A 15428-nucleotide genomic window follows, 5' to 3' on the forward strand; every position below is an offset into this window, starting at 1 on the left:
TGTACCAGGGGGAGACTGTAAGCCCCACACCTGTGCAGATGGGACAGTGGTCTCTGCACTTCCAGCACAGGGGGTAGGGACGGTCGGTCCTGCCCCCCCACAACAGGGCTGTTTAGCCAAAGGGGAGACAATCTGTCTCCAGCAGCAGAGCTGTGTAACTAAAGGGGAGACAGTCGGTCTCCAGCAGCAGAGCTGTGTAACTCAAGGGGAGACAGTCGGTCTCCAGCAGCAGAGCGGTGTAACTCAAGGGGAGACAGTCGGTCTCCAGCAGCAGAGCGGTGTATTTAAAGGGGAGACAGTCGGTCTCCAGCAACCAGGCTCCAACCAGACTACTCCCGTGGTAGTGCTGGCAACAGGACAGAGTACCGCTGGTCTCTGCCCCCTCAGCAACCTACCAAGGCAGCCTACCAGTCCCCCACACAGCCGTGGTGAGGCACCTGAACCTGGACAAGATTCTCCCTCACCCAGGTGTAGTAACTGTTTATTGTGGGTGGGCTGCACTGCTGTTTCTGTCTTGTGGGTGGGCTGCTGGACTAACAAGGGCACTGACCGGCAGGAGGTCAAGTACCCTGTTAGTCTGGGGGGGAAAGGGGAGAAGTGTAGCGAAACCGACCTCGCCACGTGTCCTTGGAGGGGGCTGATTGCCCGCCTCTTGCCTTTGGACTATGGACCAGACTTTATGGGAATGTGATACCCCAGATAGCCATACCATGGAGCCTATTCATATAATGAAAGACTATGGGAAAGACTTTAGCTCCATGGCAATTGTACTGTGTGAGTAGGATCTGCGCGCTATTCGGTAGTTTTGTGCGTGCAGATCCCAGCTATCTGGGGTAGGTGAAATGTCTGTGTGCTATGTGTAAATGTGACTTTATGTATTTTAAAGTGTTTTATGTTGTTTTGCAACCATGTGGTTAATGGAGTCTGCCTTTAGTCCTGGGTAATTGGATTACTTCTCCAATTAACTCCAGGGCAGAAGGGAGGAAACCAGGGTGCATTGTGGGGATGTTTTTCTGCCAGCCAGAAAGGAACAAAAGTTACTTTTAGTAACTTTTGAAACCCTGGTCGGATTCATGCCATTTTTTAATATGTTGTTCCCCTGAATGGATTGATTGTGGATATGTATTTTTATGTGAATGTGATGTATGGTTTTAAAGTTATGAAAGTTGTGTAAAAGTATATTTTACACTGTATGCATAATGGGATTATGTGTCACACTAAGGGGAGGGGATGTGTGGGAGGTAACATCTATTTAATTGGTTCTTTTATGCCTCCCCCTGGGTGTGGCCTGTATGTGTGAGTTGGAAATAAAAGCCCGGCTGGATGAGCCAGTTGAGAGTTCCTGTTTTACCCTCAAAGTGATGTGTCGTCTCATTATTGGGGGAAGGATTTATTGAGTGCTGTTCCAGTTGACTGCTAGGAGTACAAGCCTATTCGTATGGTTCCTATTCAATGGTCTACAGCATTCATATGCTTGGGAGAATTTAAAAGGTTTCTCGGATTCGGTGATTGTGGTGTCTGCCAGAGTGCTTGGAGTCCTCAGGAAGCACTAGGAGCATCCATTAACGGAGGTACCAAGTCGGGGTGCCAGGCGATCCGTTACAATTTATAATTAATTTCTTCTCTGCACATCTTTACTTTATTTTCAACATGGTGATAGCATGCAGAATATGAGAAAGAAAGTTAAATCCTTCATGTGCTTTTCCAACATATATTTGAACCACAAATTTCTCCTAAACCAACAAAGCCCTCATAAACAATTAAGAAATGAATGGACATTTTAAGTCTTCCCCAGCAATTTGACCAGAAACAGACTCAACTTTGACAACTGTCAATATGATTTATCACCATCGTACATAAACCTCAACTGTTAATTTACCCATACAATGAAAATGATATTGGAAAAACAGATCCTATTGAGGAAATTTAAAATCCTCACTTCAAAACGAAAACTTTGTTTCTATTTTGAGAACACAAATGCTGTCTGGCGCGTTAGTCTGGCAATTTTTTTCCTAAAACCCAACTAATGTAATGGCTCGTTGGTCTAGGGGTATGATTCTCGCTTTGGGTGCGAGAGGTCTCGGGTTCAAATCCCGGACGAGCCCAAGCAATTGGTGTTTTTCTTTTGAAACACGTAGCTTCCAACTGTGTTTAATATAGTCAGCAAAAATCATTTGTAGCAAAACCCTTCAAGTGCTCCACAGAGAAGATGTTGGCATGCCACCATCAATATATATATTTCCTGGTGCTTCTGATATCACCTTTCAAAGCTAACATCTTATATTAATACAAGTTTAGCTTTTACTTAGAATTGTATGAGAGAAATCATAAAAAATGTGTTGTTTTCATTATCAACCATTTAAAATCAATGGTTTATCGTAAGTCATTAATGCAAGTCCTAACTGCTCAGATGACGCTTTTAAGACTGCAAAGTCTTTCTTAAGACTGCACAATCTTTGTTAACAACAAACAAAGGGGAAAAAAATATATGTTTTGACATACGGAATTCTATTTTCATTCATACTTAGACATGTGCAAATATGTGTTGGAGAGGGTAGGTTTGAATCAAATTCCTTCCAGTACACGCCTGAATGTATCGATGAATAAAACTGTGAAGGTAAATTCAAGGCAGTCGTTACGTTCGGCTGTGGATTCAAGTTATGGAACCAGGCCAACCTCCCCAAACATTATTTTGCACAAGACTATTTATAATTAATTTCTCCTCTGCACATCTTTACTTTATTTTCAACATGGTGATAGCATGCAGAATATGAGAAAGAAAGTTGAATCCTTCATGTGCTTTTCCAACATATATTTGAACCACAAATTTCTCCTAAACCAACAAAGCCCTCATAAACAATTAAGAAATGAATGGACATTTTAAGTCTTCCCCAGCAATTTGACCAGAAACAGACTCAACTTTGACAACTGTCAATATGATTTATCACCATCGTACATAAACCTCAACTGTTAATTTACCCATACAATGAAAATGATATTGGAAAATCAGATCCTATTGAGGAAATTTAAAATCCTCACTTCAAAACGAAAACTTTGTTTCTATTTTGAGAACACAAACGCTGTCTGGCGCGTTAGTCTGGCAATTTTGGCAATTTTTTTCCTAAAACCCAACGAATGTAATGGCTCGTTGGTCTAGGGGTATGATTCTCGCTTTGGGTGCGAGAGGTCCCGGGTTCAAATCCCGGACGAGCCCAAGCAATTGGTGTTTTTCTTTTGAAACACGTAGCTTCCAACTGTGTTTAATATAGTCAGCAAAAATCATTTGTAGCAAAACCCTTCAAGTGCTCCACAGAGAAGATGTTGGCATGCCACCATCAATATATATATTTCCTGGTGCTTCTGATATCACCTTTCAAAGCTAACATCTTATATTAATACAAGTTTAGCTTTTACTTAGAATTGTATGAGAGAAATCATAAAAAATGTGTTGTTTTCATTATCAACCATTTAAAATCAATGGTTTATCGTAAGTCATTAATGCAAGTCCTAACTGCTCAGATGACGCTTTTAAGACTGCAAAGTCTTTCTTAAGACTGCACAATCTTTGTTAACAACAAACAAAGGGGAAAAAAAAATATATGTTTTGACATATGGAATTCTATTTTCATTCATACTTAGACATGTGCAAATATGTGTTGGAGAGGGTAGGTTTGAATCAAATTCCTTCCAGTACACGCCTGAATGTATCGATGAATAAAACTGTGAAGGTAAATTCAAGGCAGTCGTTACGTTCGGCTGTGGATTCAAGTTATGGAACCAGGCCAACCTCCCCAAACATTATTTTGCACAAGACTATTTATAATTAATTTCTCCTCTGCACATCTTTACTTTATTTTCAACATGGTGATAGCATGCAGAATATGAGAAAGAAAGTTAAATCCTTCATGTGCTTTTCCAACATATATTTGAACCACAAATTTCTCCTAAACCAACAAAGCCCTCATAAACAATTAAGAAATGAATGGACATTTTAAGTCTTCCCCAGCAATTTGACCAGAAACAGACTCAACTTTGACAACTGTCAATATGATTTATCACCATCGTACATAAACCTCAACTGTTAATTTACCCATACAATGAAAATGATATTGGAAAAACAGATCCTATTGAGGAAATTTAAATTCCTCACTTCAAAACGAAAACTTTGTTTCTATTTTGAGAACACAAACGCTGTCTGGCGCGTTAGTCTGGCAATTTTTTTCCTAAAAACCCAACTAATGTAATGGATCGTTGGTCTAGGGGTATGATTCTCGCTTTGGGTGCAAATGGTCCCGGGTTCAAATCCCGGACGAGCCCAAGCAATTGGTGTTTTTCTTTTGAAACACGTAGCTTCCAACTGTGTTTAATATAGTCAGCAAAAATCATTTGTAGCAAAACCCTTCAAGTGCTCCACAGAGAAGATGTTACATAGAAACATATAGAAACATAGAATGTGACGGCAGATAAGAACCATTCGGCCCATCTAGTCTGCCCAGTTTTCTAAATACTTTCATTAGTCCCTGGCCTTATCTTATAGTTAGGATAGCCTTATGCCTATCCCACGCATGCTTAAACTCCTTTACTGTGTTAACCTCTACCACTTCAGCTGGAAGGCTATTCCATGCATCCACTACCCTCTCAGTAAAGTAATACTTCCTGATATTATTTTTAAACCTTTGTCCCTCTAATTTAAGACTATGTCCTCTTGTTGTGGTAGTTTTTCTTCTTTTAAATATAGTCTCCTCCTTTACTGTGTTGATTCCCTTTATGTATTTAAATGTTTCTATCATATCCCCCCTGTCTCGTCTTTCCTCCATGCTATACATGTTAAGATCCTTTAACCTTTCCTGGTAAGTTTTATCCTGCAATCCATGAACCAGTTTAGTAGCCCTTCTTTGAACTCTCTCTAAGGTATCAATATCCTTCTGAAGATAGGGTCTCCAGTACTGTGTACAGTACTCCAAGTGAGGTCTCACCAGTGTTCTGTACAATGGCATGAGCACTTCCCTCTTTCTACTGCTAATACCTCTCCCTATACAACCAAGCATTCTGCTAGCATTTCCTGCTGCTCTATTACATTGTCTGCCTACCTTTAAGTCATCAGAAATAATCACCCCTAAATCCCTTTCCTCAGATGTTGAGGTTAGGACTCTATCAAATATTCTGTACTCTGCCCTTGGGTTTTTACGTCCAAGATGCATTATCTTGCACTTATCCACATTAAATGTCAGTTGCCACAACTCTGACCATTTTTCTAGTCTACCTAAATCATTTTCCATTTGGCTTATCCCTCCTGGAACATCAACCCTGTTACATATCTTAGTATCATCCGCAAAAAGACACACCTTACCATCAAGACCTTCTGCAATATCACTAATAAAAATATTAAAGAGAATGGGTCCAAGTACAGATCCCTGAGGTACCCCACTGGTGACAAGCCCAAGCTTCGAATATACTCCATTGACTACAACCCTCTGTTGCCTGTCACTCAGCCACTGCCTTACCCATTCAACAATATTGGAATCCAAACTCAAAGATTGTAGTTTGTTGATAAGCCTTCTATGTGCAACAGTGTCAAAAGCCTTACTGAAATCGAGGTAAGCAATGTCTACTGCACCACCCTGATCTATAATTTTAGTTACCCAATCAAAAAAATCAATAAGATTAGTTTGGCATGATCTCCCTGAAGTAAACCCATGTTGTCTCTGATCTTGAAATCCATGTGTTTTTAGATGTTCAACAATCCTATCCTTTAACATGGTTTCCATCACTTTCCCCACTACTGAAGTTAGGCTTACTGGCCTATAGTTGCCCGACTCCTCCCTATTACCTTTCTTGTGAATGGGCACAACATTCGCTAACTTCCAATCTTCTGGGACTACTCCTGTTATCAATGATTGGTTAAATAAATCTGTTAATGGTTTTGCTAGTACACCACTAAGCTCTTTTAATAGCTTTGGGTGTATTCCATCAGGTCCCATTGACTTATTTGTCTTTACTTTTGACAGTTGAAATAGAACCTCTTCCTCTGTAAACTCACGTGTAATAAATGACTCATTTATCCTTTTTCTTAACTGAGGTCCCTTTCCTTCATTTTCATCTGTAAATACCGAACAAACATACCTCTCGCACCCAAAGCGAGAATCATACCCCTAGACCAACGAGCAATTACATTAGTTGGGTTTTAGGAAAAAAAATTGCCAGACTAACGCGCCAGACAGCGTTTGTGTTCTCAAAATAGAAACAAAGTTTTCGTTTTGAAGTGAGGATTTTAAATTTCCTCAATAGGAGCTGTTTTTCCAATATCATTTTCATTGTATGGGTAAATTAACAGTTGAGGTTTATGTACGATGGTGATAAATCATATTGACATTTGTCAAAGTTGAGTCTGTTTCTGGTCAAATTGCTGGGGAAGACTTAAAATGTCCATTCATTTCTTAATTGTTTATGAGGGCTTTGTTGGTTTTGGAGAAATTTGTGGTTCAAATATATGTTGGAAAAGCACATGAAGGATTTAACTTTATTTCTCATATTCTGCATGCTATCACCATGTTGAAAATAAAGTAAAGATGTGCAGAGGAGAAATTAATTATAAATAGTCTTGTGCAAAATAATGTTTGGGGAGGTTGGCCTGGTTCCATAACTTGAATCCACAGCCGAACATAACGTCTGCCTTGAATTTACCTTTACAGTTTTATTCATCGATACATTCAGGCGTGTACTGGAAGGAATTTGATTCAAACCTACCCTCTCCAACACATATTTGCACATGTCTAAGTATGAATAAAAATAGAATTCCGTATGTCAAAACATATATTTTTTCCCCTTTGTTTGTTGTTAACAAAGATTTTGCAGTCTTAAGAAAGACTTTGCAGTCTTAAAAGCGTCATCTGAGCAGTTAGGACTTGCATTAATGACTAACGATAAACTATTGATTTTAAATGGTTGATAATGAAAACAACACATTTTTTATGATTTCTCTCATACAATTCTAAGTAAAAGCTAAACTTGTATTAATATAAGATGTTAGATTTGAAAGGTGATATCAGAAGCACCAGGAAATATATATATTGATGGTGGCATGCCAACATCTTCTCTGTGGAGCACTTGAAGGGTTTTGCTACAAATGATTTTTGCTGACTATATTAAACACAGTTGGAAGCTACGTGTTTCAAAAGAAAAACACCAATTGCTTGGGCTCATCCGGGATTTGAATCCGGGACCTCTCGCACCCAAAGCGAGAATCATACCCCTAGACCAACAAACCATTACATTAGTTGGGTTTTAGGAAAAAAATTGCCAGACTAACGCGCCAGACAGCGTTTGTGTTCTCAAAATAGAAAGAAAGTTTTCGTTTTGAAGTGAGGATTTTAAATTTCCTCAATAGGATCTGTTTTTCCAATATCATTTTCATTGTATGGGTAAATTAACAGTTGAGGTTTATGTACGATGGTAATAAATCATATTGACAGTTGTCAAAGTTGAGTCTGTTTCTGGTCAAATTGCTGGGGAAGACTTAAAATGTCCATTCATTTCTTAATTGTTTATGAGGGCTTTGTTGGTTTAGGAGAAATTTGTGGTTCACATATATGTTGGAAAAGCACATGAAGGATTTAACTTTCTTTCTTTCTCATATTCTGCATGCTATCACCATGTTGAAAATAAAGTAAAGATGTGCAGAGGAGAAATTAATTATAAATAGTCTTGTGCAAAATAATGTTTGGGGAGGTTGGCCTGGTTCCATAACTTGAATCCACAGCCGAACGTAAGGACTGCCTTGAATTTACCTTTACAGTTTTATTCATCGATACATTCAGGCGTGTACTGGAAGGAATTTGATTCAAACCTACCCTCTCCAACACATATTTGCACATGTTTAAGTATGAATAAAAATAGAATTCCGTATATCAAAACATATATTTTTCCCCTTTGTTTGTTGTTAACAAAGATTTTGCAGTCTTAATAAAGACTTTGCAGTCTTAAAAGCGTCATCTGAGCAGTTAGGACTTGCATTAATGACTTACGATAAACCATTGATTTTAAATGGTTGATAATGAAAACAACACATTTTTTATGATTTCTCTCATACAATTCTAAGTAAAAGCTAAACTTGTATTAATATAAGATGTTAGCTTTGAAAGGTGATATCAGAAGCACCAGGAAATATATATATATTGATGGTGGCATGCCAACATCTTCTCTGTGGAGCACTTGAAGGGTTTGCTACAAATGATTTTTGCTGACTATATTAAACACAGTTGGAAGCTACGTGTTTCAAAAGAAAAACAACAATCCGGGCTCGTCCGGGATTTGAACCCGGGACCTCTCGCACCCAAAGCAAGAATCATACCCCTAGACCAACGAGCCATTACATTAGTTGGGTTTTAGGAAAAAAATTGCCAGACTAACGCGCCAGACAGCGTTTGTGTTCTCAAAATAGAAACAAAGTTTTCGTTTTGAAGTGAGGATTTTAAATTTCCTCAATAGGATCTGTTTTTCCAATATCATTTTCATTGTATGGGTAAATTAACAGTTGAGGTTTATGTACGATGGTGATAAATCATATTGACAGTTTTCAAAGTTGAGTCTGTTTCTGGTCAAATTGCTGGGGAAGACTTAAAATGTCCATTCATTTCTTAATTGTTTATGAGGGCTTTGTTGGTTTAGGAGAAATTTGTGGTTCTAATATATGTTGGAAAAGCACATGAAGGATTTAACTTTCTTTCTCATATTATGCATGCTATCACCATGTTGAAAATAAAGTAAAGATGTGCAGAGGAGAAATTAATTCTAAATAGTCTTGTGCAAAATAATGTTTGGGGAGGTTGGCCTGGTTCCATAACTTGAATCCACAGCCGAACGTAACGACTGCCTTGAATTTACCTTTACAGTTTTATTCATCGATACATTCAGGCGTGTACTGGAAGGAATTTGATTCAAACCTACCCTCTCCAACACATATTTGCACATGTCTAAGTATGAATAAAAATAGAATTCCGTATGTCAAAACATATATTTTTTCCCCTTTGTTTGTTGTTAACAAAGATTTTGCAGTCTTAAGAAAGACTTTGCAGTCTTAAAAGCGTCATCTGAGCAGTTAGGACTTGCATTAATGACTTACAATAAACCATTGATTTTAAATGGTTGATAATAAAAACAACACATTTTTTATGATTTCTCTCATAAAATTCTAAGTAAAAGCTAAACTTGTATTAATATAAGATGTTAGCTTTGAAAGGAGATATCAGAAGCACCAGGAAATATATATATTGATGGTGGCATGCCAACATCTTCTCTGTGGAGCACTTGAAGGGTTTTGCTACAAATGATTTTTGCTGACTATATTAAACACAGTTGGAAGCTACGTGTTTCAAAAGAAAAACACCGATTGCTTGGGCTCGTCCGGGATTTGAACCCGGGACCTCTCGCACCCAATGCGAGAATCATCCCCCTAGACCAGCGACCCATTACATTAGTTGAGCTTTAGGAAAAAAATGCCAGACTAACGTGCCAGACAGCGTTTGTGTTCTCAAAATAGAAACAAAGTTTTCATTTTGAAGTGAGGATTTTAAAATTCCTCAATAGGGTCTGTTTTTCCAATATAATTTACATGTTTGATATTACATTTCTAATTTGAAGGAGGGAATTGAGCAGGTCGGGCAGCATGACAGCAGGACTGATTTATCATAACATGGGGATTTGAAGAGTTGGGGGAAAAAAAGGAGTAGATTTACAATCATCTTTTATTTTATTTTTTTATGTAACCCTAACATTTCAACATTTCAACATGTACAAGACAGTCATTGTATGGGTGAATTAACAGTTGAGGTTTATGTACGATGGTGATAAATCATATTGACTGTTGTCAAAGTTGAGTCTGCTTCAGGTCAAATTGCTGGGGAAGACTTAAAATGTCCATTCATTTCTTAATTGTTTATGAGGGCTTTGTTGGTTTAGGAGAAATTTGTGGTTCAAATATAGTGATGTCGCGAACCCGAAATTTTCAGTTCGCGAACGGCGAACGGGAACTTCCGCAAACGTTCGCGAACCGGCAAACCGGGCGAACCGCCATTGACTTCAATGGGCAGGCGAATTTTAAAACCCACTGTTTCTGGCCACAAAAGTGATGGAAAAGTTGTTTCAAGGGGATTAACACCTGGACTGTGGCATGCCGGAGGGGGATCCATGGCAAAACTCCCACGGAAAATTACATAGTTGATGCAGAGTCTGGTTTTAATCCATAAAGGGCATAAATCACCTAACATTCCTAAATTGTTTGGAATAACCTGCTTTAAAACATCAGGTATGATGTTGTATCGATCAGGTAGTGTAAGGGTTACGCCCGCTTCACAGTGACAGACCAAACTCCTCTCAGTGGACGTGTATATGGCAGCGATTTTTGGAACAGCGAGATGGAAGAAGATGCTTGGTCGGTCCTCCTTCTTCAAATTTGAGGCACTGCACGGGCAATCTAATGTGCCACCAGATAGGAGTGGTGTGTTTAGTATTATTCTTATAAGTTTAATACCTGTTGCATCTCCTATCAGTGGACGTGTATATGGCAGCGATTTTAGGAACCGCACACCTGGGACCCGAGCAAGGTCACCTCGTTCAACAGGCTACAACATTTGTCCCTGGAAACCTAGCCTGGACATCATGCACAACTTGGATGGAAAACGGGACTAACAGGTCAACCCTGCTTACGGAGACTCTCAGGTCATTGATCGTGTCAAGAGGAGGGGAACAACTTCAAAAAAAGATTACTGGCAAATTCTTAACGGCTGCTGCCGAAAATTCCAATACCTGACTAGAACGCTACAGATCCCATTACCCAATGCGTACTTGCGACGTCTACAAAGGACTCTCACTAGCTTCGTGTGGGCACACAAAAAATAAAAAATATAATATTCAGTAAATAAGGATAAGGCAGGGGACCTACTGTCCTCCCCCCCGGCCCCCACCCCTGCACGGTGGGTGGGGGGCATAAATCACAATGGGGTGACCTACTGTCCTCCCCCCCAACCCCACCCAAGAGCGGTGGGTGGGGGCCATAAAAATAATGAGGGGGGACCTACTGTATGATGTTGTATCGATCAGGTAGTGTAAGGGTTACCAACTAGACTAGCGACCATATATCCCAACACCTCGAGACTTTGCTGGAGATGTTTAATAGAGTAGGGCACAATGCTCCACATCTGGTGGGCCTGCTCGCCCATCAGAGGATACTGGAAGGCAGTTGAGGGGGTGATACAAGGGGCACTGGTCACGAGAACCAACCTGAGACCAGAAAATGCCCATTCCCAAAAGCACATGCCGACCTAACACATCATATTTTGATTGCTGCCAACTTTTAATAGCCAGAGGGTGGAAACAACAACAGCCACTGGAGAGATCTAGCCTTCTCCAACAGATCTCCCTAAACCTAGCATATGAAACAAAAACCTGCCAGCGGCTACACCCCCACACCACATAGTGGAAGCCAGGAACATATGGGAGGCGTATCTGAGGAAGGAGGAGGAGGGGGTCGTGTTAGAACAATAACATATCACATATATATATATATACACGAAGGATGAATAGTACCACTCCTAAGACCCAACTGCTCTGACGCAGAGAGACAACGACTCCAAACACCATGGTGCAACAGCCAACATTGAGGTATACCAAGCTGAGGTTAAACAATCTACAGGGCATAACGGAACAAACACCCACATTGTACATAGTTAAGTAGTTAGATAAGGGAATAGACCCGGGGACCGCACACAGCGTGCTAACTAAGAAGGAGACAAAGGGAGATGAGGGGCTTCCGACGTCTATTTCCCCCGTTCTTCTTCCCCTACCGTAGCCTGTCCCCAGGTTTACCCCTTCCCATACCCCGGACCAAACCCAGGTTTAGGAGAGAAAGACAACCCTGACATGGTACTAGACCGAAGGCACAAGGGCAGCGGAAAAACTCCCACGAGAATGAATAACCAGTTTGCTCTTGAATGTATAAGATGTGAATAAGATCGATGTACCTTAACCGCTCAGCCTCCCTTTTTTCCTTTCTGTATCCCGAACAAGTTCTCTGATAAAATAAAAATTGTCAGATTCAAGTTCTTGTGCCCCACAGTTCAAATTAACATTCAAATGACAATTCATGACAGATCACACAAGTGAATAGCCCTGCGAACGTCGTCTCAGAATTTTTTTGTCATCTAAGGAGAAATAGAAATGCCAGTAAAATTGATGTTTGTTTCACAGGCAGAAACTGCCCTAAAACATGGCGGCTTGAACCCTAGTTGGTGGCGGATAAGTCACGCAAGTCAACCGGCATTCAGAGCTAAAATACAGCAGCGTGTGGACCATTTTTAGCCCAAGGCAGCTCATCTCATCAGGCCTTTTTTAATCGAATGTATCGCCCAGTGTCAGTCCCTTCGGGATCCATCCCTCATTCATCTTAATAAAGGTGAGGTAATCTAGACTTTTTTGACCTAGGCGACTTCTCTTCTCAGTGACAATACCTCCTGCTGCACTGAAGGTCCTTTCTGACAGGACACTTGAAGCGGGGCAGGCCAGAAGTTCTATCGCAAATTGGGATAGCTCAGGCCACAGGTCAAGCCTGCACACCCAGTAGTCAAGGGGTTCATCGCTCCTCAGAGTGTCGATATCTGCAGTTAAGGCGAGGTAGTCTGCTACCTGTCGGTCGAGTCGCTCTCTGAGGGTGGATACCGAAGGGCTGTGGCGATGCGTAGGACTTAAAAAGGTCCGCATGTCCTCCATCAACAACACGTCTTTAAAGCATCCTGTCCTTGCCGGCGTGGTCGTGGGAGGAGGAGGATGACTTCCACCTCTCCCCCTGTTAGATTTCCGTTGTGCTGTGACATCACCCTTATACGCTGTGTAAAGCATACTTTTTAATTTATATAGTAAATGCTGCATCCTTTCCGACTTGTTGTAATTCAGTAACATTTCCGCCACACTCTGCTTATACCGGGGGTCTAGTAGCGTGGACACCCAGTACAGGTTGTTCTCCTTCAGCCTTTTTATATGAGGGTCCCTCAACAGGCACGACAGCATGAAAGACCCCATTTGCACAAGGTTGGATGCCGAGCTACTCATTTCCCGTTCCTCCTCCTCACTGATGTCAATGAAGGTATGTTCTTCCCCCCAGCCACGTACAACACCACGGGTACCAGATAGGTGACAACGAGCACCCTGGGATGCCTGTTGTGGTGTGTCTTGCTCCTCCTCCTCCTCAAAGCCACATTCCTCCTCTGATTCCTCTTCCTCACAATCCTATTCCAGCGTTGCCGCAGGTCCAGCAAGCGATGCTGATAAGGCTGTTTCTGGTGGTGATGGTGACCACAACTCTTCCTCTTCCTCTTCACGCTCATCTACGGCCTGATCCAGCACTCTTCGCAGGGCACACTCCAGGAAGAAAACAAATGGTATGATGTCGCTGATGGTGCCTTCGGTGCGACTGACTAGGTTTGTCACCTCCTCAAAAGGACGCATAAGCCTACAGGCATTGTGCATGAGCGTCCAGTAACATGGCAAAAAAATTCCCAGCTCCCCAGAGGCTGTCCTAGCACCCCGGTCATACAAATATTCATTAACAGCTTTTTCTTGTTGGAGCAGGCGGTCGAACATTAGGAGTGTTGAATTCCAACGTGTCAGGCTGTCGCAAATCAAGCGCCTCACTGGCATGTTGTTTCGCCGCTGGATATCGGCAAAGTGAGCCGTGGCCGTGTAGGAACGCCTGAAATGGCCACACACCTTCCTGGCCTGCTTCAGGACGTCCTGTAAGCCTGTGTACTTATGCACATAGCGTTGTACGGTCAGATTACACACATGTGCCATGCACGGCACATGTGTCAATTAGCCAAATTCAATGCCGCTAACAAATTTTTTCCGTTGTCACAAACCACTTTGCCGATATCCAGTTGCTGCAGAGTCAGCCACTTTTCCATCTGTGCATTCAGGGCGAACAGGAGTGCTTGTCCGGTGTGACTCTCTGCTTTCAAGCAAGTTAAACCCAAGACGGCGTGACACTGCCGTATCCGGGATGTGGAATAGTACCTGGGTAGCTGGGGGGGTGCCGTTGATGTGGGGCAAGACGCAGCAGCAGAAGAGGACACAGCTGAGGAGGTTATGGAAGAGGATGGAGTAGGAGGAGTAGAGGAGGTTGCAGCAGGACTGCCTGCAAGTCGTGGCGGTGCCACCAACTCCTCTGCAGAGCCATGCATTCCATGCTTGGCAGCAGTCAGCAGGTTTACCCAATGCACAGTGTAGGTGATATACCTGCCCTGACCATGCTTTGCAGACCAGGTATCAGTGGTCAGATGGACCCTTGCCCCAACACTGTGTGCCAGACATGCCATTACTTCCTTTTGCACAATCGAGTAGAGGTTGGGGATTGCCTTTTGTGAAAAGAAATTTCTGCCGGGTACCTTCCACTGCGGTGTCCCAATAGCTACAAATTTTTTGAATGCCTCCGACTCCACCAGCTTGTACGGTAAAAGCTGGCGGGCTAATAGTTCAGACAAGCCAGCTGTCAGACGCTGGGCAAGGGGGTGACTTTCTGACATTGGCTTCTTACGCTCAAACATGTCCTTGACAGACACATGACTGTGGGCAGATGAGCGGGAACTGCTGAAGGCGGGAGACGGAGTGGCGGATGGTTGAGAGGGTGCAAGGAGGACAGCAGTGGTTGACATGGCTGAAGATGCTGGACCAGGAGGAGGATGGCGGCTTAGAGTAGGCGTGCTGCTTGTACTCATGTGTTGATCCCATAGGCGTTTGTGATGTGAGATCATGTGCCTACGCAAAGCAGTTGTACCTAGGTGGGTGTTGGACTTCCCACGACTCAGTTTCTTTTGGCACAGGTTGCAAATGGCATCGCTGTTGTCAGAGGCAGACACACAAAAAAAATTCCACACTGCTGAGCTCTGCAATGACGGCATTCTGGTGGTGGACACAGCATGCGTTGATTGGCGTGCTGTCGGGCTGACCCCGGGTGCCGATGCATGCTGTCTGACTGTGCCACTAGCTCCTTGCGACGACCCCACCCTGCTTCCAACTGGTCTCCTCCTCCTCTCTGTCTCCCCATCTGAACTTTCACCCTGTTCTTCTTCTTGCCGAACGGGCATCCACGTGACAACCATGGACGCATCGTCATCATCAACCGCTTCACTTGTATCTGACAACTCAGCAAAGGAAGCAGCAGCTGGTACAACATCATCATCATCATCACACCGTACGTCCATGTGTGTAATGCTGCCTGCCTGAGACATATCCCTGTTATCTACATCCTCTGGCAATAATGGTTGCGCATCACTCATTTCTTCAAACGGATGTGTGAATAACTCCTCTGACATACCAAGTAAAGCGGCTGTGCTGCTAGTTTTGGTGGTGGCGGCAGGCGGGTGAGTGATATCTTGAGAGGT

General features: G+C 42.3%; 1 non-coding gene across 1 annotated transcript; it reads left to right on the top strand.

Annotated features, from left to right (window-relative positions):
* Window positions 1–3142: 3142 nt before the first annotated feature.
* TRNAP-UGG (transfer RNA proline (anticodon UGG)) lies at window positions 3143–3214 on the top strand. The gene has a single exon. It is a non-coding gene; the product is annotated as a tRNA-Pro (tRNA).
* The last annotated feature ends 12214 nt before the right edge of the window (window positions 3215–15428 follow it).

The sequence above is a fragment of the Pelobates fuscus genome, chromosome 6 (genome assembly GCF_036172605.1).
Source record: "Pelobates fuscus isolate aPelFus1 chromosome 6, aPelFus1.pri, whole genome shotgun sequence".
Taxonomy (NCBI): Eukaryota; Metazoa; Chordata; class Amphibia; order Anura; family Pelobatidae; genus Pelobates; species Pelobates fuscus.